The sequence below is a fragment of the Ochotona princeps genome, chromosome 1 (assembly GCF_030435755.1).
Source record: "Ochotona princeps isolate mOchPri1 chromosome 1, mOchPri1.hap1, whole genome shotgun sequence".
Classification (NCBI taxonomy): Eukaryota; Metazoa; Chordata; class Mammalia; order Lagomorpha; family Ochotonidae; genus Ochotona; species Ochotona princeps.
This window is the reverse complement of record NC_080832.1, coordinates 103,593,963-103,618,564: the sequence shown is the minus strand read 5'-3', so window position 1 is coordinate 103,618,564 and position 24,602 is coordinate 103,593,963. Positions and strand designations below refer to the sequence as shown.

Sequence of the window (24,602 nt, the reverse complement as noted above, 5' to 3'; positions counted from 1 at the left end):
AAACACAATCTTATTTGAAAATGACCTGAAAAATGAAAGAATGTGAAAAGTGATAGTTTTATTTTCTGGCACAGGCAAACTCAGTTTCTTATTTTGATTAGTGGGAAGAAACATAAAATATGTCCATCTGAAAAAAATAAAGATGCTGGAGAAAACACTACAAAAATGTGGCCGTAACGTCTTCCAAATTTGATCAAACCATGCTGATTGCACCAAACCAACTCTAGCCAATCTGAAATACTGTAAAAAATATTTATGTATAAAAGCTGTTTGTAATGCAATCTGCTATGAAATGAATAAATCTAACAATTATTCTTGGGAACTAATCTTCAAAAAGTGGTACACTGTTATCTTCACAATTATCTGGAATCAAATAGTGAATTTGTGCTAAAGAAATTGTTTGAATGTTTAAGTGATTCTGCTAAGTAAGCTTCAAAACTTCTACAAATACACATAGGACAAAACAGACTATAAACTCCTTATTTTGTTAGCTTTACCACTGAATTTCCTGGATACTGGTGGCTGGTATATAAACATAATGCTATCTAAACAAAGAAATTTAAATTTAACTGTGAACCATTTAAAAAGAAATCATGGGAGGTAAGTTTTTAAAAAGATGATAAATCTATACAAAAAAAAAAAACTAATAGGTTTTTTTTTTAATTAATTATTTTGCATTATGTGACAGCTTCATAGGCTCTGGGAATCCCCCCACCCCTCCCCCCCTGGTGGATTCCTCCACCTTGATGCAGTATTACAGTTCAAATTCAATCAAGATTCTTTCCTTGCAAACGTATACCAAGCATAGAGTCCAGCTACTTATTGTCCAGATGGGTTGAACAGTTTCTTGGGGAGACCATTTCTGGTCCGAAGTTAGAGCTGGTAGAATATCATCCCAGTCAATTAAGAGTCCCAATATAACATCAAGAGCAATTTGCAACATTATGGAATTGACATGGTTTTGAGTAACCAGTATGTTAAAAAAAAAAAAAAAGCAAGTTCTTAACCACAACCTATGATTAGCTCATTGACATTTCAATTTTAGTTTATGTACAGGACTGGCTGCTACATACCTTAAAATGGCTATAAGGTACCATTCAGCTGTCTCGTGTCTATTTCATTTTAGTATTTAGCCATTTGTTGTGTTGAAGTATAATTTTGCTGATCTTGGCAGATTTTAGGATAATCTAGACTGGCTTGTAACTCTAACAAGACATTTGTCGACAATTAAGGTGCAGAACATTTTTTTTGGGGGGCGTGCAGGAAAATCCTCAACACCATGGTGAGGAGCGACTAATCTTTGTGTCCCACCCAGCAAGGCATGAGCCAATCCACGCCAGCTCTTTCCTGTCAGATTCCAAGCTCTACTTTTTGTTGTTTGTCTCTAATAGGTTTTAAAAGGCATGAATATTCTTCCAGAAACTGTTAAGACTGTCAGGAAAATATGTATACACATGTTTTTTTCAAATAAAAACATTTCTGAAACGGTCTAAAATACATGTAGTCGTGCAGGAGAAGAATATGGATTACCTATCCATTTATCTGACTTCACACTGACCAGGAGACAGCACTGACTGAAAAATGGCAATGACTGGAATATTGAAAACACTATAAAGACAACACTAATTTTACTCAAGTTAAGAAAAGATCAGCAGATACATGTATCCTTCAAGTAGTTTCCCCAATTAATATTTACCCACGCTAGCTACAAATAATATATTTATTAAATAAATTCCAAAATATAAGTTTTTCAAAATATTAACCAGGAGAAGAATGAACACTAAAAATAAAGGCACTGGAGCACCTGACATTTGTAATTGCTTTTGTCAAAACATTACACTACAACCATAAAATTCCACTTAGAATTTTTTGTTTTTTAATTTTTTTATTTTATCTGCCTGCTTTTCTCATTTCTATGAACTCACCTAGTAACCTTATTAGCACTAGCATTGCTCCAATGCCCTAGTATGTTTTAAGCTTTGCCTGGTTATTCTGTCTTTGGGACTGAAAGTATCACTGTCACCTCATCAAAGGCCGCCCATCTCTGGTGTATCCCATGCTCCAAATCCAGTTTCAAACTCTGATCTCTCTTGTGCCAAGAAGAATCTTTGTGCATAATTATCACATAAATTAATTCATACAAATGCATCCATTACTCAATGGCCTGCTTTTCTCAGTTTTTTTCTGGCTATGTCTAAAATAAAGGAAAAAAAAATTCCTCTTCAACATAAAATTGAGTAAGTTAGCAATTTGGCAGTCAAGACTACCCGTATACTGAGCTCAAGAATATCTTTAATATGGAAACAATATGAGAATCAGAAAACTAGTATCAAAAATGCGCCTAAAAATAAAAGATAGGAGAGAATTCTATAATCTAAATAGATGGAAGTTTGGATTCATTATTGGTTGCAGTAAGTCATGTGTTGCTGGAAGAATTTAAACTAAGACAAGAAATAAGCATTATCTAATTTTTCAAATTTTTTCATTACAAAGAAAGTAATGAGTATTTACAATTATGATAAAATTGTATAAGAAATGATAAAGCAGAATGATACTTTAAGCCTAATCACTGGTCTAATAAGCCCAAATCTAACTGTCTCACCATTTGAATAAAGACACAGTAATCAAAACCTTTAGCAGTATATTTGCAATTTAGTAAAACATTTACATCAAGATATTATTCTAGCATAACTGTGATTCAGTTACAGCAGTTTGGTTTTACCTGATGAATATTTTTCCATGATTCAAGTCAACCATAGGCAAGGATACTACATAATCAAGTTCATGGAAAACTGGAATTAAATGATCAATGTATTCTAATGCCAACCTTGAATTCAAGCATAATTTTTTCATGACAGGCATTATTCAGGAGCTTTTGGAAGATGCCTTGCTTTCATTTTTGATATTTTCTTTAAAGATTGAATATTGAAAGGTAATGACATGTCATCTCAAATATCTCATCAATGATCCCTTAAATAAATCTCTCCGCAATTTCTCATTATCAATGACACAATATTCTGATTCAATAATCTTCTGCATTATTGTTATCAACAATTCTGTTGATTTATTTTTAATCTGTTGAGGGTTGTGAACATGTTCTCAGCTTCTACTAAAACTATTCCATGCCTCTGGCGATTTTTTTGAGGGCTGTTTTCTAAATTTCAATGTTGCCAAATTATTGCAAGTTCTAAATTTAACTGACCAAAAGATATATTTCTCAAATACAATGTCCAAATTTCATTGAAAGGTTTATGACAATACACTGTTATCTAACCTCATTAGTCTCTATAGTCTGATAACCTCACAGATTTCCCTAGGCCTTTATTCTTATTACCTTTCTTGTTTCTGTTCACAGAATTCTATATTGAAATTTTGGTCCTTTATGCCTTATGTACTTTGAAGGTTAATTTTATGTATCAACTTAACTGGGCCATGAAGTGCTTAGATAGTCCAACTTCTATTCTGAGTGTGTCTGGCAGGGTGTTTTTGGATGAAATTAGCATTTCATTCAGTGGACAGAGTAAAGCAGATGGCTCTCTGAGTCCATTTTCTGCTGATATAGCAGAATACCATAGACCGGGTAATTTATAAACATGTCAATTTATTTGGCCCATGTTTCTGGATGCTTAGAGACCCAGAGCATGATGCCTATACCTGGAGAAGCTCTTCCTGATTGTTCAAAACCTGGTAAAAGGCAAGCGAGCAGACACCAAACACAGAGGGAGTGGGTGGGGTTCAACTTGTAGTCTCTTCTCAGTAGCCCACTCCACAGACTACCATGAACCCACTGATGAAGAGAGAGAACTCATAACCCACTCCCCACTTGGAGGTTCTACCTGTCAATGTCACTGTAGTGACAAGTGAATTTTTCTCTAAAGTAAACGGGTCTCTTATAATCACTTGAAGACTTGAACAGACCTATGCACATATAAGACAAGGCTGAGTAACAGGGAACCATTTCTGCCTGAGTACATGAGCTGGGGTATTGATCTTCTCTGGCATTTGGTCTCACCCATGATTTATGTGTCCTGGGATGGTTATGTGCAGATTGGAGCCACACATCTAGGTTTTGTCTCTCCTGGGTTTTCAGCTTGATGACCAAGGGCCATGGGACTTACTGGAGTCCAGGACAGCCCAAGTTCATTATAATAGATACATTAATACACATACTCTGTTGGGCCTTGCATGGTAGTCTAGCAGTTCAAGTCCTCACTTTGCATGCGCTGGAATCCCGTATGGGTGCTGATTCTAACCCCAGTAGAAACACTTCCCATCCAGTTCCCTGCCTGTGGCCTGGGAAAGCAGTCAAGGATGACCCAAAACCTTGGGAACCTGCACCCATGTTGGTGACCTGGAAGAAATTTCTGGCTCCTGCCTGTGAGTCAGCACAGCTTCAGCCGTTCTGGCCACTTGGGGAGTGAACCAGCGGATGGGAGATCTTCCTGTCTCTCCTCTTCTCTGTATATCTTCCAAAAAAATTAAATAAATCTTTTTTTAAAATTTTTATTACAGATATACAGAGAGAAGGAGAGACAAAGAGGAAGATCTTCCATCCGATGATTCACTCCCCAAGTGAAGCCCCAACGGCCGGTGCTGCACGGATCCGAAGCCAGGAACCAGGAACTTCTTCCGGGTCTCCCACACGGGTGCAGGGTCCCAAGGCTTTGGGTCATCCTTGACTGCTTTCCCAGGCCACAGGCAGGGAACTGGATGGGAAGTGTTTCTACTGGGGTTAGAACCGGTGCTCATATGGGATCCCGGGGCATTCAAAGTGAGGACTTTAGCCACTAAGCCACAACGCCAGGCCCAAAAATTAAATAAATCTTAAAAAAATACATACACCCTGTTGTTTCTATTTACTTGGAGAACTCTAACACAGCATTAGATTTGAATTAGGAAAATTTCCTGATTCTTTAGGATGCAGTACTTTCTTTCTCCCATGCCTTTAGGTGACTTTTCCCTTACTCTACAAAGCTCCTATCATCCTCTTCATAATTTAAATCCCCAAATTTCATATGTGTTTCTTTCTCCCTCAAAGATTTATTTATTTATTTATTTATTTATTTATTTATTTACATGTCAGAGTTACATACAGAGAGAGTGAAAGGCATAGAGAGAGGACTTACACCTGCTGGTTCACTACCCAGGTGGCCTAACAGCTAGGGCTAGATCAGGCCAAAGCCAAGCTCTGAGAACCTTATTTGGATTTCACATGCAGAGGTATGTGCCCAAACACACTGACTATTTGCTGTGGTTTTCCTATGCTACTAGCAGGGCACTGGATGGGAGTGGAGCATTGAGACTGAAACTACTGCCTGTACGGGATGCAGGCATCATACCTGGTAGTTTTACCAGCTAGGCCACAGTACCAGCCCCAATGCTGTGTTCTGATACAGGCGTTTTTCATATTTTGATGAGTACTCACAGGAATACTTGAACCTATATATTCTTGTTTTTCATATCTGGGAAACTGTCATGGATTGCTTTGAAAATTTACTTCTTTTTCCACAGGTTTGTTCTGGAATGTCTAACGACTTAGTGCTTGTGAATTTGTGTATGGAATCTCCAGTACTCAAGATATTTTTATTTCACTCTTTAGAGAGTATACAGTGATTTACCAGTTTGGCAAGAGGAGAGTCGACTGCATTATGATTTGGATAGGATACTGAAATAAAATTCTTCCTTTACTTTCTACAAATCTTTCTGGTTTTAATCCTGAGTTTTATTGTATCTCAGCCTTTTGTCTAAAATCAGTGCAATTTAGAGTTTTTCCAAGTCCCAAAGTTTTGTTTTTATCAATTATGTATAGCCTATAGCATTACAACTCACTGCAAAGTTTAAATTTTTGACATCTCTCATGTCTTATTTGTTCATCTCCCATTTTCTTTGTCTTTGTAATCTTATGTATTTAAAATTATTTTTGCTGTTATTTAGTTGGGTTTTGAGAAATGCACATGTACCACTCATTTTTCTTGAGGCTGGCATTCCTTTTATACTAAATTATATCAAGTTACTATACTATGCTGTGTGTCTTCTATATATTATTTCACCTAATTCTCATGACAAACCTAAGAGATAACTAAGCATATAAAGCTGGTCCTAAGTAATAAATGTATAACATCAAGTCACTTGTTTCTCTCCAAGATTGATTTCTTATTCAGAATTGAAGAAGATATATATGTTCACTTAATCAAGACTTATATTGCATAAAAAGTCTGCTCATAAAATATTCATAACATGGTCCCCAAATCGATCATGATTCAGCTTAGGGCTTTTAAAAAACTTTATGATTATATAGATACTTTGTAAGTTAAGTGTATAACATACTTCTAATATTGAATTTTAATATTTTCCTAGGCTATCAGTAAGTCGTACAATACTCCCCTGTGGTGCTACATATGTTTAGTATTCTTTAAAATTTAGTATCAACTATTAAACATTAAATATAATTTTAAAAATTTAAATTAAAATTTCCGAAAGATGGGAGCTTGTCCTGTGTTTGTATAAAGGAATATATAGCTATCTTTTGGTTCCTAATATGCAAAAAACAATATACTTCAAAATTCGCTGATACATGCAATTTTCTGAACACAAAATGTTCTGGTAGCCTATAAGGTGTGTGCTTTGCTTTTGTCATTAATAATGTCTCCTTTTTCTTTGCTTTACTTTTTGGCAAATTTCCTCTTTTCACCACATTTCCTTCTGTTCACATTTCTAAAATGTTATCAACTGTGACAGTGGCAGCTATAGCTTGTTTCTTCAAAGAACAACGATTTAACAACAGTTTGAGTTAGCTGCTTTTTTTCAGAACTTTCCTTAATTTTTTGAAACTAGCCGGATTCCATCACACCCTGAATGCTTAGGAATAAACACAGGTTTTGCAGAAAATCTCCATGGTTAGATTATGGTACTAAAAGCACTGAATTATACTAGACCACACACAGACCACTATAATGATTAGAAAAGTTACCAAATGGAAAGAATAAAGTAATATGGAAGAATAATTATGGGGAGTAAGGAAATTTATTTCTAATTTTATATCTACTACTATCACCTTTAATTTTGGCAGAAGAAACTTTATAATTTTGTCTTTTTGTTGAGAAAATTGACGGACAAAACACCAATTTTGGAATTTTAGAACTAGTTTCATAGGCTGGATCTAAGAACCTCATCCACATAGTTTGCGAGGATCTGCCCTGAGGCTCAACTAAAATCTGGCTGCCTCATCAGTGAAGTGTGTCATCTCCTGGTTATCACTTTCATTTTATAATCTCAGTACACAATTTCATTGCAATTGCTCTATATACATTCATTTATCAACTGATAAGACTTACAAATAATAACACAAACAACAAAAACCATCAAAAACTGTTGCCATTTTGCTTCTCACATTAGTTTTAAATACTTATTTGATGTTTAAATAATGACATTTAGGATTCCACAGGCCCTAAATAAATTATCTACATTTAGAAAAGAGAAACTAAAGTTTGTAGTATACATAAAAATATTTATCAAGTTTTAACATCCACAGAGATTAAAAACTTTCATTCAGAATTAATTAGTTTAAGAAAAAAAATTTGGCTCTTGGGGCAGAATGCTATGGTTTGTGCAGAATATAACTATTGAACTTAGGCTGGAAATTAAACTCCAAAGTCATAAATAGAACATTGTTATAAATAATACTAAAAATAATAAAAATGACTCAATTATGGTGCTTAGGAGCTGAGCCAAAGGGAAAGTTCTTAGCACACTGGGGTGTATTTGGGAAGTAGTCCTTTAGAGAAGGTTAGTTATGCAAATTGAGTTGAGTTCAGCAATTTTTTTTCTGCTTTCTGGCTTGCAATATGATCAGTTTTCAAAACTTATTCCATTCCTCTACACACTGTCATCCTCTGGCCTTCCAGAGGGCCAAACCAGCAAGACTCACCCAACATTGGACTGAAAACCTCCAGAACTAGGAGCCAAAATAAGTGGCTTATCTTAGGTATTCAGTTATGGTAACAAAAAGATAACAGTACAAGATATAAAAAAAAATCTATGTTGATATATTACATAATTATTATATATTTATGCAAAACTTTTCTCTTTAGCTTTAAATATGTAAGTATGTACATATATGTATGCTGAGTATGCAAATGCATAACATATGGATGTATAGTACCTGACACACTTTTTTCACAAGACATTAGGCTTCATCTAAACTTAAGGGAAGTACTATGTGAGCTTTTCTTGATAGAGAATTATCTTCTCCTTTGATAATTTCTCACACAAAAGCCAGTGCAACATGAAATATGAAACACGAAAGAAATATTTTAGTATTCATTGTGTTTTGTAGCTATAACTTCTTATTGGCGAAGCAGAGAGGGTGGGATAGAGAGAAGAGAAAGAAACAATGATTATTGTTGGTTCACTCTGCAAATGCCTAAAAAGGCTGGAGAGCAGTAAAGCCAGGAGCCAGAAACTATATCCAGGTATTCCAAGTGGGTGGCAGGGAGCCAATTGTATGAACCATCCCTTGCTGTGTCTCCCAGGGCATGCACTTGCAGGAAGCTGAAGAGTGAAAGCAGACATTGGATTCAGACAGCAGATACCGACATCCAAACCAGCAGTTGAAACTCTAGATCATCTCCCGCCACTGTAACAATAGCTGGTTTTTGTAGACCACAGGCTCTTTAAGTGTGCACTAAAGAGAGGTGAAAACCAAAAGAGCTCCCAACTTCTTTGTATCTTCTGGTTCTAATATTTAACCCTGGGTATAGCTTTAGTTCCAAAGTAAATTTTTAGGTTATTGAGAGAAATGCAGACTTAAAAGGAGGAATGGTATAACTTCATGAGGTACAAATAGGAGGCAATTTACAAAGAAATTCCACTCAATGAACCCAATCAATTGAGTCTGGAAGGAAGCATGATGCTGGGCTCTTATTTAGCATTAACAACTTATTTCACCACAATGTTTTCCAAGGTACACAAATCAGCAGGTGACACAGTTAATTATTTCAGTATTCTACCCACCCAACAGTTTCAGATACATTTGAAAGCCAAAGATAGTTGCAAAATGGGATTACAGCAACGCAATTACAAATGCATAAAAGAGATTGGCCTCCATCCATTTCCCATCTGCCCTATGCTTTTATGATATGATGACCAGACACAATTTGGATATATTTCCCCCTCAGTCTATCAGAGACCATAGACCTTATTCAAATCTTGTATCCATAGACTGCTTGCATAGGAAAAGTAATACAGGTTGTATATAGTATTTGTCAAATTAGATGTAGTATATGTAAAACTAAATGAAAAGTAGGGTTTCATAAGTCCAGATGTCAGCTTTAGATTCTACCATGAGGTTATCAAAAAGGGCTCAAAAAGATGATATAGTATAGGTCTTATTACATTCACCGATCATCATAAAGATCAAGTGAAATAATGTAGTAAGGCAAATACACATGTACAAAACACTACAAAGCACAAGACACTGCTTAGGAATAATTGGTTCTTGGCCAGGGGAAAGTAAAATAGAAATGTATATAGGAAAGGAAGAGAGTCCAATGATAATTTGGTAGACTGAGAAAATGTTTTAGCTTGTTACTAAACCAAATTCATGACATTTTCCATCCAACAATACACACACAGATATTTTGAGAAAGCTACTAACATAGAGAAGGTAGAGTTGTATAGCCTTCAAAGACCTAAGTGAGAAGTCTGCAGCTTTCTGAGTCTTTGACTCAAGCATAGAATTAACCACTCTCTACTGTGCTGCCTGAGTTAGCTGACACGACTTCAGCCAGCTTACCACCTAGTGCTCTGTTGTGTAACCACCCCTTTACAATAAGAAAGCAGGCTGTAAACTCTCTGTCAAGGTGTATTAGAATAAAATAAAATGTATTTAAGCGATTTCTTACTATGACAGATGTGGGAGAACAGACACAGGAACTACAGTCAGACGGCTGAGGATTGCTGGATCTTACTCTGATCTCTGTGAACTACATATGTATGGTCAATTGCTATAGTGTAAGTGTTACTAACTTACCAAAACAGACAAAGTGAGAAGCCAGCTATTGTGAAAAAATGTTAAAAAGAACAAATGAATAAAAGAAAAATAGAAGCAGGAAAAGAAAATGCCCAAAGAATAGCCAACATGTTATCAAAGCTACCAGAAGAGAAACCAAGAGTGGCAAATCTTTGTACTACAGTATCGAGGATGAGGCTACAAAGACGTGGGCAAGCACTGAAACTAAAGTATCTAATTAATTAATTAATCAATTAATTTGAAAGATTGACAGATAAAGAGTGTGTACAAGGGATAGAGAGAGAGATTCCATCTGTTGGATCACTTCCAATGACCAGGGCTGGACCAGTTGAAGTTAAGAGGTAGGGGTTTCATCCAGGTCTTCCAGGAGGGTGGCAGGGACCCAAAAACTTGGAATATCTGCTGTTGCTTTTACCGGGCCACAAGCAGGTACCTGGATGAGAAATGCAGCAGCACTGCTTCTCTCCATGCCAGGTTAAGACTTGGAAGGCTTTTTCCCTGAGGTATTGGGATAAGGAGGGCAGGGCTCCTCTAAGGGAGATAAGCAGGGGTGAGGTTCCTGTGGAGGAAGGGGAGCAGAAAGAAGGCTTTCAGAGGATTGCTTCAAAACTGGAGGAAAGTCTTATCTACTTGCAAATTACCCTTCAGGTGGTGAGGATAGAGGAATTTGGTGGATAGTCAACTTACCACTGTTCATCAGGGAGACTGAGGCACCAATTAGCTTTCTAGAACACCTCAAGGGGGCAATTGTAAAATTCTCTGCCTTGGACCCAGACACAGTGGAGGTGGAGCAATCCTCAAGGACAAGTTCCTTGTACAGTCAGCCTTGGATATACGGAAAAAGCTCCATGCTTTTGGCAGACCCTGGTAAGTTCTCTTTGGACCAATTGATCCAGGCAGCTAATACTGTTTACTATAATTGAGACTTAGAGAAGGAAAGGTGGAAAGACAGCTGTCATATAGTGAAATGCTGGCTGCTATGAGTGCGTTCACCTCAAGGAAACAAACAAACAAACAAACAAACAAACAAAAAACACTGTGATGCCACAGCTGTGGGAAGTCAGGTCCGTTTTGGAGAGAATGCCCTCAAACCAAAGGCCATGTCCCAACTGCAAAGGGTGGGGTCATAGGAAATCATAATGTCCCCAGCTCCACAGGGAGCTGACCAGGATCCCCAGTGATGGTTCCCGGAGTCTCTTCTCCAGACTCTCATCATCTGAGTTTATACTGAGGAGCCTCAGGTTTCCCTGATGGTGGGATCTCAAATAGTTAATTTCTTACTAGACACAGGTGCTGGACTTTCTACCTTGCTTTTTTCTCCTGGACCCAGATCCTCTCAAAAGGTAACTGTACAAGACATCTCTGGCTAGCTTCTCAAGTGGTATTTCACCCAAACACTGGCTTGCACTTGGTGAGATCTCCACTTCCACTAATATTCACTTGTTATTCCTGAGACACCTGCTCCCTTAGTGGGGCAAGGTGTATTAGTGAAGGTCCTTGTAGGTCCCCCTTGATGTTCAAGGTTGTTTTCCCCTTCTGAGGTAGATACTGACTCTGTTGCCTGATATCAGCACTTGCAATCAACCTGATTCTCCAGAACCAACCCGTGGACCACTGCAGTATTCGAAGCTGCTTTTCAGAAAGGCACCTGCCAAATACATTTAGTAAACAAAATGCTGGCTCTGTAGGCAGGAACTGTTACAATCAAATTCTCACATCTGAGAATGACATCTGCTGGCCAAAGCAGATGCCTCTAGTGTCTTGTGTAAGCGCTTAGGAGAGTGGTATTCAAAAGTCAGTTATATTTGGACCCTGTAATCTCAATACTCTTGTGTTCTTTGTTTCCCGATTAGGGGTCTTCAGACTCCAGATGGGCCCGAACATGAAACTTTGTATTAGGACCAACTTCTGTCACAACAACTTGGATTACCCTGCCATCGCTCTGTGGATCTCACACCTCTAGGGCCCTCTTTACCGGAATGATGCCCCATTTCAGTAGGAAGTAGCTAGAAGATGCCTTTGCCTTCTACACCCTTCTGAAGTAGGATGCGGGATTCCAAGAGGGGGGGGGTCTGAGACCATTCAAGCCTGCAGAAATCTTGGTTACATCTTCAAATGGGCAGAAAAAAATACTACCTGGCCATTTCCTAATTTTTTAAGAGAACACCAATGAAGAATGATTTACCTGCAGGATCCCGCTCAACAATGAGGGGTCAGGGAACACTTAAAATCCCAAGGCCCTTTCTCAAACCTTTGGTGTCTCTCCCTCTTTCCTTTGAAGAGGCATCTCTCCTCACAGCTTTACCTTGGGAGGTGCTTTCCGCTTCCCTCTATGTCCCTGCTATGTTGGACACTTTGTAAATAAACTTCTCTGAAAACAAAACAAAACAGCTGCAGCAGGAACCCAAACTGCTGCCCACTTGGGATGATGGCATCAGAGGCTGGCTGTGGGCTTATCCACACACCCACAGTATGTCATAAATCAGACCACTAAAATAATTTATTATTTTAAACTTAATGCTGGTTCTTGGTTTGTTCATTCAACTGTATTTATTGAGCATTTGGTATAAGCATTTACCATAGGGCTCGAGATTAGAAATTGTGCTAATCAGAAGCAAAGTAAAGCAAAGCAACGACATATACATTAAAAAACAAACAGAAAAATCAAAAAGAAAATAAATCAACAATTACTGCCTAGCTTTATAGGGTTTATGGACTGCTTGTTTTTTAGTTGAGATGTACAATAAGGTCAGGTATTTGACAGAAGTGATGGCCACCCATGTGGGAGCCCTGGAGTGAGTTCCTGGCATCTGGCTTTGTCCAGGTTTAGCTTTGGTTCTGGGCATTTGGGGAGTGAACCAGTGGATGACAACTCTCTTTCTACCTCTCAAGTAATGAAAACAAGTAAGATGTAGAACAACTGCCAGCAGATATTATAAAGTCTAACCTAAAATAAATAGGCTTCACAAATTCATGCTACAACTAGGTAGATACCACAAGGCATAAACTGTGCTGAAGAGGATGCTAACTAAGTTAAACTCTGCAAAAAATGCACTAAGAAAACAGGCTACATTAAGATAATTAAGCTTATTAGATTGCTTCAGATTACCTAAAAAGCTTTAAAAAAATCTTCATTTCTCTGTAGTTAACATTCACTTAAGACAGGAGCCAGGATAAATTTCTGGTCTTAAAGGCAAATAAGACTGTGCCTGCAAGTCCCAAATCAAGATTTGGAGAAATCTTTAATTCTCAGAATTTGCCTGTCTGAATCTCTGCTAATGTGTGTGCATCTAGAACATCTTTCATAATGATCCCATATGGGTTCATAATTAATTACTTAAATATATGTTTGTAAGCTACGTGTCTGGGGGAAAAAGCATCATTAACACAGGAAAAGAATTAATTCAAGAACCATTTGCAAGGATGGGAGTGAAGTTTCAGGAAAATCATCAGAAATACTGTGGTACTTCTTTGCTACTATGCCCATAAACCACTCTTATCATTATTCTTAAAAATTTTTTACCAACATGTAATTCTTGTATACCTTCAAGGACACACAGGAATACACTTTCCGCATAAACTCAGCAAACCAGGAAGCCAGCCTCAACCATCTCCCTATTCTCTCTCCATATCTGTAGTCCACCAGCTTCCATTCTTCAGTTTCTTATATAGGATATAATCCTTTATGGTATTCTCTAGTAGTCCCATTGAACTGTGAAACCCTAGAGTCTATTACTGATAATTATGTTTGGGTATCTTTTATTCAACCTCTCTTTCTCATGCCTCTACTACTCAACTACTTGGACTACTACCCACCTAAACATGATATGTACTTGAGCAGGAAGTTTCAATGAGAAGTAGAAGGTATCCCAAGTGGTTGCTGACAACTTCTCTGATATAATAAATTGAAAGAACTGATGACAGTGACTGAGTCCACTTTCAACTTTAACACTATCCCTATCACTATCATCTTAAGTGTAAATATACAGAATCCTCTTCTTGTTTTTTTCCATAAACGTAGGACTTCTTAAATATAAACCTACAACTATTTTTCACAACACTAGAATGATTTTGCAATGTAAATAAATACATCCCATAAAATACACACAGGTAATCTGAAGTAAGGAATTATTTATCAAAGGTTTTAAAGGTGTTATAATTTTATATTTGATAAGGACTAAATAGCAGCAAAAAAGCAAATCAAGGCTGATATATCAGAAATTAAGAACACAATAGAGCAAATTAAAAGTACAGTGGAGAGTCTCCAAAATAGAATGAAGGAAGCAGAAGAAAGAATCTCAAAATCAGAAGATATATCCTGTCACCAGGGAGAAACAAACAAAAAGCTGGAAACAGAGCTGGATCAGGCCAAAAAAAGTATTCAAGGATTGAAAGACACTATTAAAAATGCCAAATATAAGAATTACGGGTGTCCCAGAAGGTGAAGAAACAGAAACTGGTTTTAAAATATATTTAATGAAATAATAAGGAAAAATGTCCCTAATCCAGAGGAAGAATTGGGAAACAATATCCAGGAGGGGCACAGAACTTCCAACAGGCTAGTTCAAAAGCGATCTTCACCAAGACATGATCATCAAGCTCTCTTCAGTTGAACATAAGGAAAAGATCCTTAAATGTGCACGTGAAAAAAATCAAATGACATATAAAGGAATGCCAATTAAACTCACAAGAGACCTCTCACAGGAAACTCTACAGGCAAGAAGAGAATGGAGTGACATATTCCAGATTCTAAAAGAAAAAAATTGTCGGCCCAGGATAACATATCCAGCAAAGCTTTCTTTTGTCTTTGAAAATGAAATAAAAGTCTTCCAAGTCAAGAAAAGTTAAAAGAATTTGCCTCTTCCAAACCTGCCCTACAAATGATACTTCAAGATGTTCTCTTGACAGAGAAGAGGAATAACACCCAACAAAACCAAAGGCAAATGTGAAGAACATCCCAGTAAAATAACAGAAGACTAAATCAATGAACAAACCCATTCCTAAAACGAAAGAACCAAATTACCATCCATATATTTTAACCCTGAATGTAAATGGCTTAAGCTCAAACAAACGTCATAGATTAGTAGACTGGATTAAAAAACAAAACCCATCTATTTGTTGCCTACAGGAGACACATTTCACCAACAAAGATCAGCAGAAACTATATCTCATGGATTTTGATTTTATTTTTTAGTTTCATCTCTTCAAAACACTGTCTTCTGATTAAATTATTCAGTGACTCATAGATCATACAGAAGCATCATTTTCTTCAAGAAGGTTCTTGATTTTCATTTCCTCAGAGACACATTAGTCATTCAGTAGCATGTTATTTAACTTCATGGTGTTAATTTCTTTTTTCTTCCTGTTGTTGATTTTGTTTTGTGGCTTTTCATTTAAGAAGATGTATAGTAGCTGTGTAATGGAGACTGTCATATCTAGTAATGTTAGAGTGTGGGTAAAATGTTATTGTTGGGCAGTGTGAGATTCCTCTGTACTGAAAAACTGCTACTTTGCTAGGCCAGGAGGTGCCTGGACTTTGGGTGGATTCCGCTTTAGCAATAAATCTGTTCTTTGCTGCCTTGCAACTTTATGAACCTAGGTGCGGTGAAGGGGGGGCAAGGACGCAATTCTTCTCCAGTCCCAGGAACAGGAGGAAGATAACGGTGTGAGAATGGGATGAGCCATAAAGATAGTGGGTATGGGAACAGAACAGGCTCCCTGTGCCTGAAGGTCATAAAAAATTAACAAGTCTAAGGTTGTTACTTTTGATGTATTTCCGAGCCCAAAAGGGCCTATATAATCTCTGTCTTGGACTCGTTCGGGGTCCGACCGCCCGGCTTAGCTGGCCTGCGTGACTCAAGTGCGGTCTGACCCCAGCATGCTTGTACAATAAACTCTGTTTGCTGTTTGCATTACCAGTGAGACTCTGTTGTTCTCTGGGGGTTGACTAGCTCGCACCCTGATGTCCAGGGGCTTTGGCCCGGACTCTAACATTAATGTGTTATTTAACTTCATGGCATTGTAAATTTCTATTTCTGTTGATTTTGTATTGTGATATATAGTAACTGTGACATGGAGACTAACATATCCAGAAGTGAGGCTACAATGTAGTATGCATCTCTACTTCCAGACCAGGATGGAGTTACAATGAAACTGTTCACTATATGCTACAAAATGGACTCTGCCATTGTCCATGTGCACAATGATGGACATATGACTGTGTATGAAGAACTATACACTATAGTAATGATAAAGGGGAACTCACTGGGGAGGGGGAAGAGGAGGGGATAAGGGAAATCCCAGGAGCCTATGGAACTGTATCATAAAATGATAATAATAATAAATAAATAAAAGATTAAAAAAGTAACACAAAGCAAAAAGTGAGTAGCCCTGAAGACTGAATGCAAACTTAAATTTTAAGTATGCAATTAATATTTATACATGCAGATAATAACAGCCACAGAAATATAAAATCTTGAAGTTACATTAGGTATTCAGACGTTATGATATAACCATATGAATAATTTATTAAAACAACAATCAGGACTTTTGACACTTACTTAGAAATTACATAGTTGGAAAGTTCTATTTGCTCTGAATGTTTTAACATCCTTATTAACACAAAGTAGACATTCTTCCAAAACAAAACATACTAAAATAGTTCAAATAGAAATTCATATCCATGGCCTGGCGTGGTGGCCTAGCAGCTAAAGTTTTCAACTTGCACGTGCCAGGATTGCACATGGGTGCAGTTCTAATCCTGGTGACCGTGCTTCCAATCCAGCTTCCTGCTTGTGCCCTGGGAAAGCAGTCAATGATGGCCCAAAGCCTTGGGACCCTGCACCTGCGTGGGAGACCCAGAATAAGCTCCTGGCTTTGGGTCAGCATAGCTCCATCCATTGTGGTCAGTTGGGGAGTGAATCATCAGACGGAAGATCTTCCTTTCTTTCTCTCCTCTTCTCTATGTATCTGACTTTCCAATTAAAAAAAAATAAATCTTAAAAAACCTCATGCCCTTGAGCATCCTGATAATATTATTACTGCTGTATTAATATTATTACTGCTGTATTTCTCATTTTCTCTCAAAGAATGAACTACATGGTGCTGGAAACAGTGCTGTCACATTGCAGGCTAAGTCACTAGTATCCCATATTAGCACAAGTTCCTGTCCTGGCTGCTCCACTTTCAGGCTCCCTCAAATGCCCCTGGGAAAGCAGCAGAAGATAGCGTCACTGTTTGCATCCCTGAAGGAGACCCAGATAGAGTTCCAGGCTCCTTGCTTTGGCAAGGCACAACCCTGGCCATTGTGACCACTTGGGGAGAGAACCAGTGGATGAAAGCATTCTCTCCAACTCTGTATCACTCACTCTCTCTGTGCGCTTCCCTCTGTGCCTTTCAAACAAAATATATCTGTAAATAACAAGTTAGATAGTATTTTACAAAACTACTGAATGACAAAATGCTCCAAAGATTTGTAATTAGTGATCCTGAAAAAGATAATCCAAACTACCAAGGAATGAATGAGCTTTTAACTTGTTATATTTAAGTTAAATATTCTCCATTTTCTTACACAGACCTGTCCATCTAGAAAGGTTGCTTCAGAAAGTTAATGGAAGATGTGTACCATGTAAAATCATGCATACATTTCTATTTATTGGTTCCAAAGTAAACACCTTTTAATTTTACTTGCCATGAAATATTTTAAGCATCCTCATGTGCATGGTGAACATAGTGAGGGTCATAAGCATGACACACAGGTCATGCTCTCCACTTCAGAACTTTGTCAAGCAAATTTCATCAGAGAACAAATTTTGCTTTGTGTTTGTCCTACTGAGGTTAGATTGACACAAGTTTTGGCTCTCTGTCTTCTCTCATTCATTTAATTCAACAAGTACTTACTGTATACCTATCGCGATACTAGGATCTGGGTTGCCGTAATGGAAAAACAGCTATAATTTCATCCTACCAGGAGTTTCCATTATGAAAGAAAAAATAAATGGAAGGTTTTCAAGCCAAACTAAACATGAGAAGAAAAAAAACAGTTTGTTGAAATACAATGTCAAGGAATGGCTAACAGCATGCCATTTCAGCCACTACTTGAAACCTAAAGATTACAGCTGTCTAGCAGTTCCAGCAGCACTCACTGGTAGCAAAAAGATGGAGATTTGCTAGGTAGAGAGGAGCACATATGCAAAGAGCCTGGGGTAACAAAGAACTTTTTGTGCCTGAGAAATCAAAAGACAACAATAGTTGAAGAAAAATAAGAAAACTATCAGTAGCCAATTCATGCAGGACAGTGCTAGTCATCTGTTTGTAAGTCTTCAAAATTAATGACAGTAAATGGCAAACTAACCAAATCAGAACCATTACATATGAAATGGCGATTTCTAGGACATATACAATTCATACAAAAAAAAGCATGCCTTATTCTATTTTCTACATTATATTAAAACCTAAACATTTTCTTCTCAGTAGTTTTAAGTCTTAAAACAAGATATAATATATGACAAAAATATATTTAGGTAGAAAGCAGGATGTATGTCTTTCTGTGATCCAATTTCCGCATTTGAAATAGGGAATGCAATATTAGCTCCCTGGAGGTCAATGTTGTGGAACAGTGAGTTAAGCCATCACCTGCAATGCCAAAAATCGCATATGAGAATTAGTTCAAGTCCTGATTGGTCCAATTTTCATCAAGATCTCAGGCAAAGCAGTGAAAGATGGTGCAGGTCCTTGGACCCCTGACACCTATGTCAGAAACCTGTGTGAAGATCTTGTCACCTAGCTTCAGTCCTCCAGCTCAGCCCCCACTGATGCAGCCACCTGAAAGTGAAGTAGTAAATGGAAGAATTCTCTCTTCGTCTCCTTCGATAACCCTGCCTTTCAAACAAACAAGCAATTAAAAAACAAACAAAAACAAAAACAAAAACAAAAACTATTTCCTTCTGGGAGGTGAAAGATAATCATGACTTTCTACCATCAGGGTATAAAGATACTATGGGACACAGACCAATGGACTAGGCTGATAAAGTTAAAAGAAAAAATGTATAGCTCTAGAAGTGTCAATTACATTCAAAAGCAATTAAGACATTTTTATGCAAAAATATAGAGAGACATCATGGCATAGAATAAAAATTTGAACTAAACTTTTGTAGTCAGAAAAGAAAATTTCAAAATAAACATGAAACTCGCTGAAAAAAATATTCAGTCAAATTCTAACAAGTTTGGTAAAGATCAGACACTCATATATGGTTTTATTAAAGAAAGCTTGTGGGGCCAGCACTACAGTGTAGCAAGCTAATCCTCTGCTTGTGGAACCAGTATCCCATTAGGGTACCAACTGGTTCAAGTCCCGGCTGCTCTACTTCCAATCTAGCTCTATGCCTATGGTCCGGAAAAGCAGTAGAAGATGGTTCAAAGTGGGCCATTTTACCCACTTTGAAGATTTGGAAGAAGCTCCTGGAAGAAAGCCCTGGCTGTCACAAAATCATTAGGGGAGTGAATAAGCAGATGGAAGATCTCTCTTTCTTTCTCTGTCCTTTCCTCTTTTCTCTGTAACTCCAACTTTCAAGTAAAAAAAATCTAAAGAAAACTTGCTCTGGTTGCTGCAGAAACTAGCAGAGAGGAGATTACATTTCTATTTTTAATCTATTTTATTAAATAATAATCCTTTATTAAAAGGATTTTACAAGATGGCACTGGTCCAGAAGTATTTATAAATATTTAAAACCTATGCTAGTTTAAAAGAAACTTTTCTGTCTCACTGGTTATTTGGACTATCACATGAAAGAAAAGTTTTCTAAGGAGCCTTACATTTCTGAAACAACCCCCACAATCAAAGATTATAAGAAGCATCTAAAACTGTTAACTCACTGAATTTCTTTTTCTTTTCTTTTTTTTTTAACATACTGGTTACTCAAAAATCACTGAATTTCATTTTTGTTCTTCATAAAAATCAGAGGAAAACATCAATGCAAACAAGTAAGTGTTCTAAATGTCAGTTTTTCTTAACAGAGAAAAATTTAGAAAAAATTCCAAAAGGGAAGAAATCAGACTTCTATTGATTAAAATACTGCTTTCTGATATTAATTTGAACTTCTGTTTTTATTCTACATAGAGAATGTTATATTAGATGAAAATTGAAATGGTACCATTAATGATAATAATAAAAGGAAATGGAAAATTAGAAAATTAAAAAGTCCCACTATCTTTAAGAAGCCTACCCCAATGCCCATTGACATGTATGAGAACTGAATGGGAAGTGGGACAGACTTGACAGGTCTGCTGTACATATTGGCAAGCATGGGAACCAGGGCAGGGGTGGGCCTGGTGGGGGTTATTGTGGGTCGCTCTGACTAGGCAGCAGCTAGCTCCCACTGCTTTGTTTGAGGGTTGAGTGTGTGGTGGGCAGAATCATGCTGGACTACAACACCCATTGGTTTGCGTGGAAGACTGATCTGGAAACAGAACTGACACAGCAACTGCAACCACCAGCATATGCAAAAGCTGACTGGGGTGACAGACTGTGCTGGACCCTGTACTGGCATGCACATGCAAGAATCAGGTCTGAGAACACCTCAGATGAAGTTTCTTTGGGGATCCCTCCAACTGAACTGCTGATCTCAGAACCCCAACCATGAATAGAAATACAGGTTCCATGGTCTGCCATGAAGTGCAAGTGTCAAAGCTGAGCCTCCTCAGAGGCTCAGAGGGAACAGTGGACAGCATACCCAGGTGCACATGGAGGATATGACAGTCCATTAAAACCTGCAGAGGACACCTGGTACCACAACAGAGGAAAGAGAACAGAACAAATCAACCAAATAGCCCAGTCATATGTTGGCAGTGAACACGTGGGCAAACGGAGATTCTAAGGTGAACTATGTCAGCCAGTGGATTCTGGATAGATTTCATCGTGCTTGGAATGGCGAGATTTGCAGCAATTCAGGACTGCTGAACTATGAAAATCACTTGAGCAGGACCCTCTGAGCATGCCCCTCATTGGGGACCTGGGATGGGTGGGAGGCTGGGTCAAGCTTCTCCCTTTATCTCCCCCTTTACCCCAGATACAGGAAAAAAAAAATGATACTGATGTGGAAACAATGGTTTTACCCACTTTCCTACAGTCCTTGACCCTTTGTGCCCGAATCAACTACGTAAATATTATCAAAATAAAATAATTTAAAAAAGAAGCCTACTCCAGTGTGAAGTGAAAAAAAAGAGAAGAAATTGAGGGACTATTCATTGCCATTCCAAAAGAATGTAAAACTCAAAAATATGCCAATTATTAATATTTATTAATTTCAGGAACATTAACCTCCAAGTTCACATTGTGTAAAAAGCCAGTCTCACAATAGCAAAAATGCCTGGACAGATTAGAATTCTTCCGCTGAGCCGGCATAGTAGGCACGGCGAATGTCCAAGTGAAAAGCACTGACACACAGAGACCATGGTGGTGGTAGAATTGCTGGGCGCGGCCTGCTCCTAAGCCTCCTTGTTACATATTATCTCCTCTTCCCCCCAAGTCCATCAACAGGACAATAGGACGCCAATGAGTCTGCAAAGGCCAGGTGCTACTGCCTTAGGCCTGATTACTGAGTGCTCAGCTAAAGCAATGTAAATCAGCTCCACAGCCCACAACATGCATGTACATATAATCACCTAGAGGAACTGTAAAATAGAGACTACCATATCGAGAAGTGAAGATACAGTGCAGTGTAGATCTCTACTTCCAAACCAAAGATGGACTCTGAATGAAGCTATTAAACATATTTTGGCAATAGGATGCTGGTCTCTGTGCCAATCCATATGTACAATTTAAGGATACACTTAAATAGAAGAATGATGGACTTATGACTGTTTCTGAGGAACTATAGCATTATAATAATAAAGGGAAAATGAGTAGGGGGAGGGAAGTTGGGGAGAGGTAGAGGGGAAATCTGAGAGCCTATGAAACTATCAATCAATCAATAAATAAAATTTATGGCAACAAATCTTTTAACATCATTATTGATAATCATTTCAGTGATCTAAAATAACGTGATTAGGGTCTCATTGTTACTAGGCGATACAGTCAGTAAGAAATGCAAGTCAGCTGGGATTCAGACCAGGGGTATTGTTTGAGATGGCTAAATTCTTAGGTTCCCAGGTGGGGTCTCCCTGACTGCGAAGACAGAGCAATCATGCTCTGCTGAATCCAAGAGTAATTTTAAAGCACAGGAACAAGAATTTCAGGGCTTTCTTTTTAAAAGATATTTTCATCTAAAGTCGCAACTGAAGTACTTCTTCAAAGTTTTAATCATCACATAAAGTTCGATATCTCTAAGGTAGTGAATATCAATTTCAAATTACAGATTACTTCATGAGAAGAAAAACAAACGAGTGTACCACCAACTCCACCTATTACCACTATGCCATGAAAAAGAAACCTCACCATTACTCATGGGAAGAATAGAATCTGCAGAAACACTTTAGAAATGCCATAAGTAAATTATCAATCCATGCCATAAAACAGACTACCGAAACTGTCATATTATAAACCTTAGAACTGCAAAAAACCCAGCTGGTAGACCACCCAGAGACACCTAGGAGATCATGACTGGTCTGTGGGGACCACACTTTGAGAATAACATATATATATATAGCTTCTTCTTCACTAACTCAGGAATTTGATCTTGTTGTTAGGGGGAGAAGGCTTATCCTGTGCCTTAAGCCAAAAATATCAAAGTATTAAGACATCTAAATTCTTCTAAAATACCGTCATGATCTCAAACTACCTTGCTCATGGATGTAATCATGCAGTTGTGCTTATTAAGGTTGTGAATTTTTAATATTATGTATGTGTGTGGTTGTGTATTATGCTATATACATAAACAAAACTATTCTTTTTCATTCCTTGTTCTTTAACAGTGGACTCCCCCCGGCTGTTCTGGAATAGAATTCATCATATATCTTGAGAAACCCATCAAATGCTAGTATGTAAAACAAAGAAAACAAAACTACTATTATTTAGAGCAGTTTGTCTAAATGTCTGTAATATTATCATCACTGAGAGCATTTTCTGCCAGCACTCTCACTGTCAGCTCTGTGTCCCTGGTGTGGAAAGAAGGTGTGTGAGTCCCAGGAGTGATCTGGTAGTGGCAACACTTGGCGGGGGGAGAAGGGGACAGGGGTGGTAGTGGGAAAACAATGGTGGATATAGATTAAACTCAACATGACAGCATCATCCAACAACTACTCAAAGTCAGAGAGGCCAAGCCTGGTAAGAATGCAAAGGATTTGTTTAAAGTCAAGAAATAGCTTTCTTAGTCAGCCTAACATCAGAGAACCTGAAGCACCACTCGAAATATACAGCAAAAGAAGATAAAACATCAAGCTATGGACAACTTTCTTAGGATGTTTTAATTGCTTACTAAAAGCAGCCCCTGTGGATGATAAAATCTTCTGCTATCATGTAGGATTATCACCAGATCTTCAATACATGGAGATAATTGAGCAAATTAAGCAACTAATTAATGTACCAGATCAAGATGGATATGAGTTTTTTTTGCAAAGAGGCAGTTGGTCATTCTGTTTTCTGCATGCCACTATTGTGGAGAATCTTACAATGCAGGTGTCATGATGAGCGTGGACAAAACACTAACTTTCCTTTCAGTTTTTGAAGCCTGCAAATAAAAGAGAAGCTAAATACTATAATGGCTGTAACACCTCTTAGGGTTACGTCAGGCCCGAACCTATTCATTTAGAAAGCTTCAAATTATAGAAACAATATTATTCTACAGAAATGATCAACTGGGCCCAGCCCAATGGCACAGTGGCTAAATCCTCACTTCGCATATTCTGGCATCCCATATGGCTGGCTGCTCCACTTCCTTTACAGATCCCTGCTTGTGGCCTGGGAAAGCAGTGGAGGCTGGCCCAAGGCCTTGGGTCCCTGAACTTGTGTGGGAGACACAGAAAAAGCTCCTGGCTCCTATTCTTGTTTTGGTTCAAATCCAGTTGTGGTCACTTAGGGAGGGACCCCGGAGATGGAACATCTTTATGTTTGTCTCTCCATCTCTCTGTAAATCTGCCTTTCAATAAGAATACATCTTTTAAAAAAGTGATCAATTATGCTTTCTTCAGCGTACTTTTTCACTCTGCAGTGAAATTAGGGTTACCAGTCCACACAAAGGAAGTAACTTACAGACTATCAATTTATATAGAACTCACTGTGACCATAAAGTTTTAAAATAGTTGTTAAAAATAAATCTCAAAGAAAAAAAAGAAATAAAAATAAATCTGGTTCAGTAGATGACCATGCACAACGTCATGTGATGAAAACAAATTCAGATCGATTAAATAATGAACTTGTTCCATCCTCCCAGTGTATACGTACTAGCACAATACACTTTTTGTGACTGCCTTTTCAATCTGTTCATGAGCCACAAAACTGAGCAGTTCTGACACTTAAAAATATAAACCCAAATATTTATTAGTTACTAGCTATGTGCCAGGAAAATAATCATGCAAGAAGCGTGAAAAAAAAATCTTAAATGAGAATGAAAGTGAAAGAAGACTATCTTTATCTAGA

General features: G+C 37.7%; 1 protein-coding gene across 1 annotated transcript in view; it reads right to left on the bottom strand.

Moving 5' to 3' along the window:
* SUPT3H (SPT3 homolog, SAGA and STAGA complex component) overlaps positions 1-24,602 on the bottom strand; it is a 385,298-nt gene that overhangs the window by 147,004 nt on the left and 213,692 nt on the right. The window lies entirely within an intron of this gene.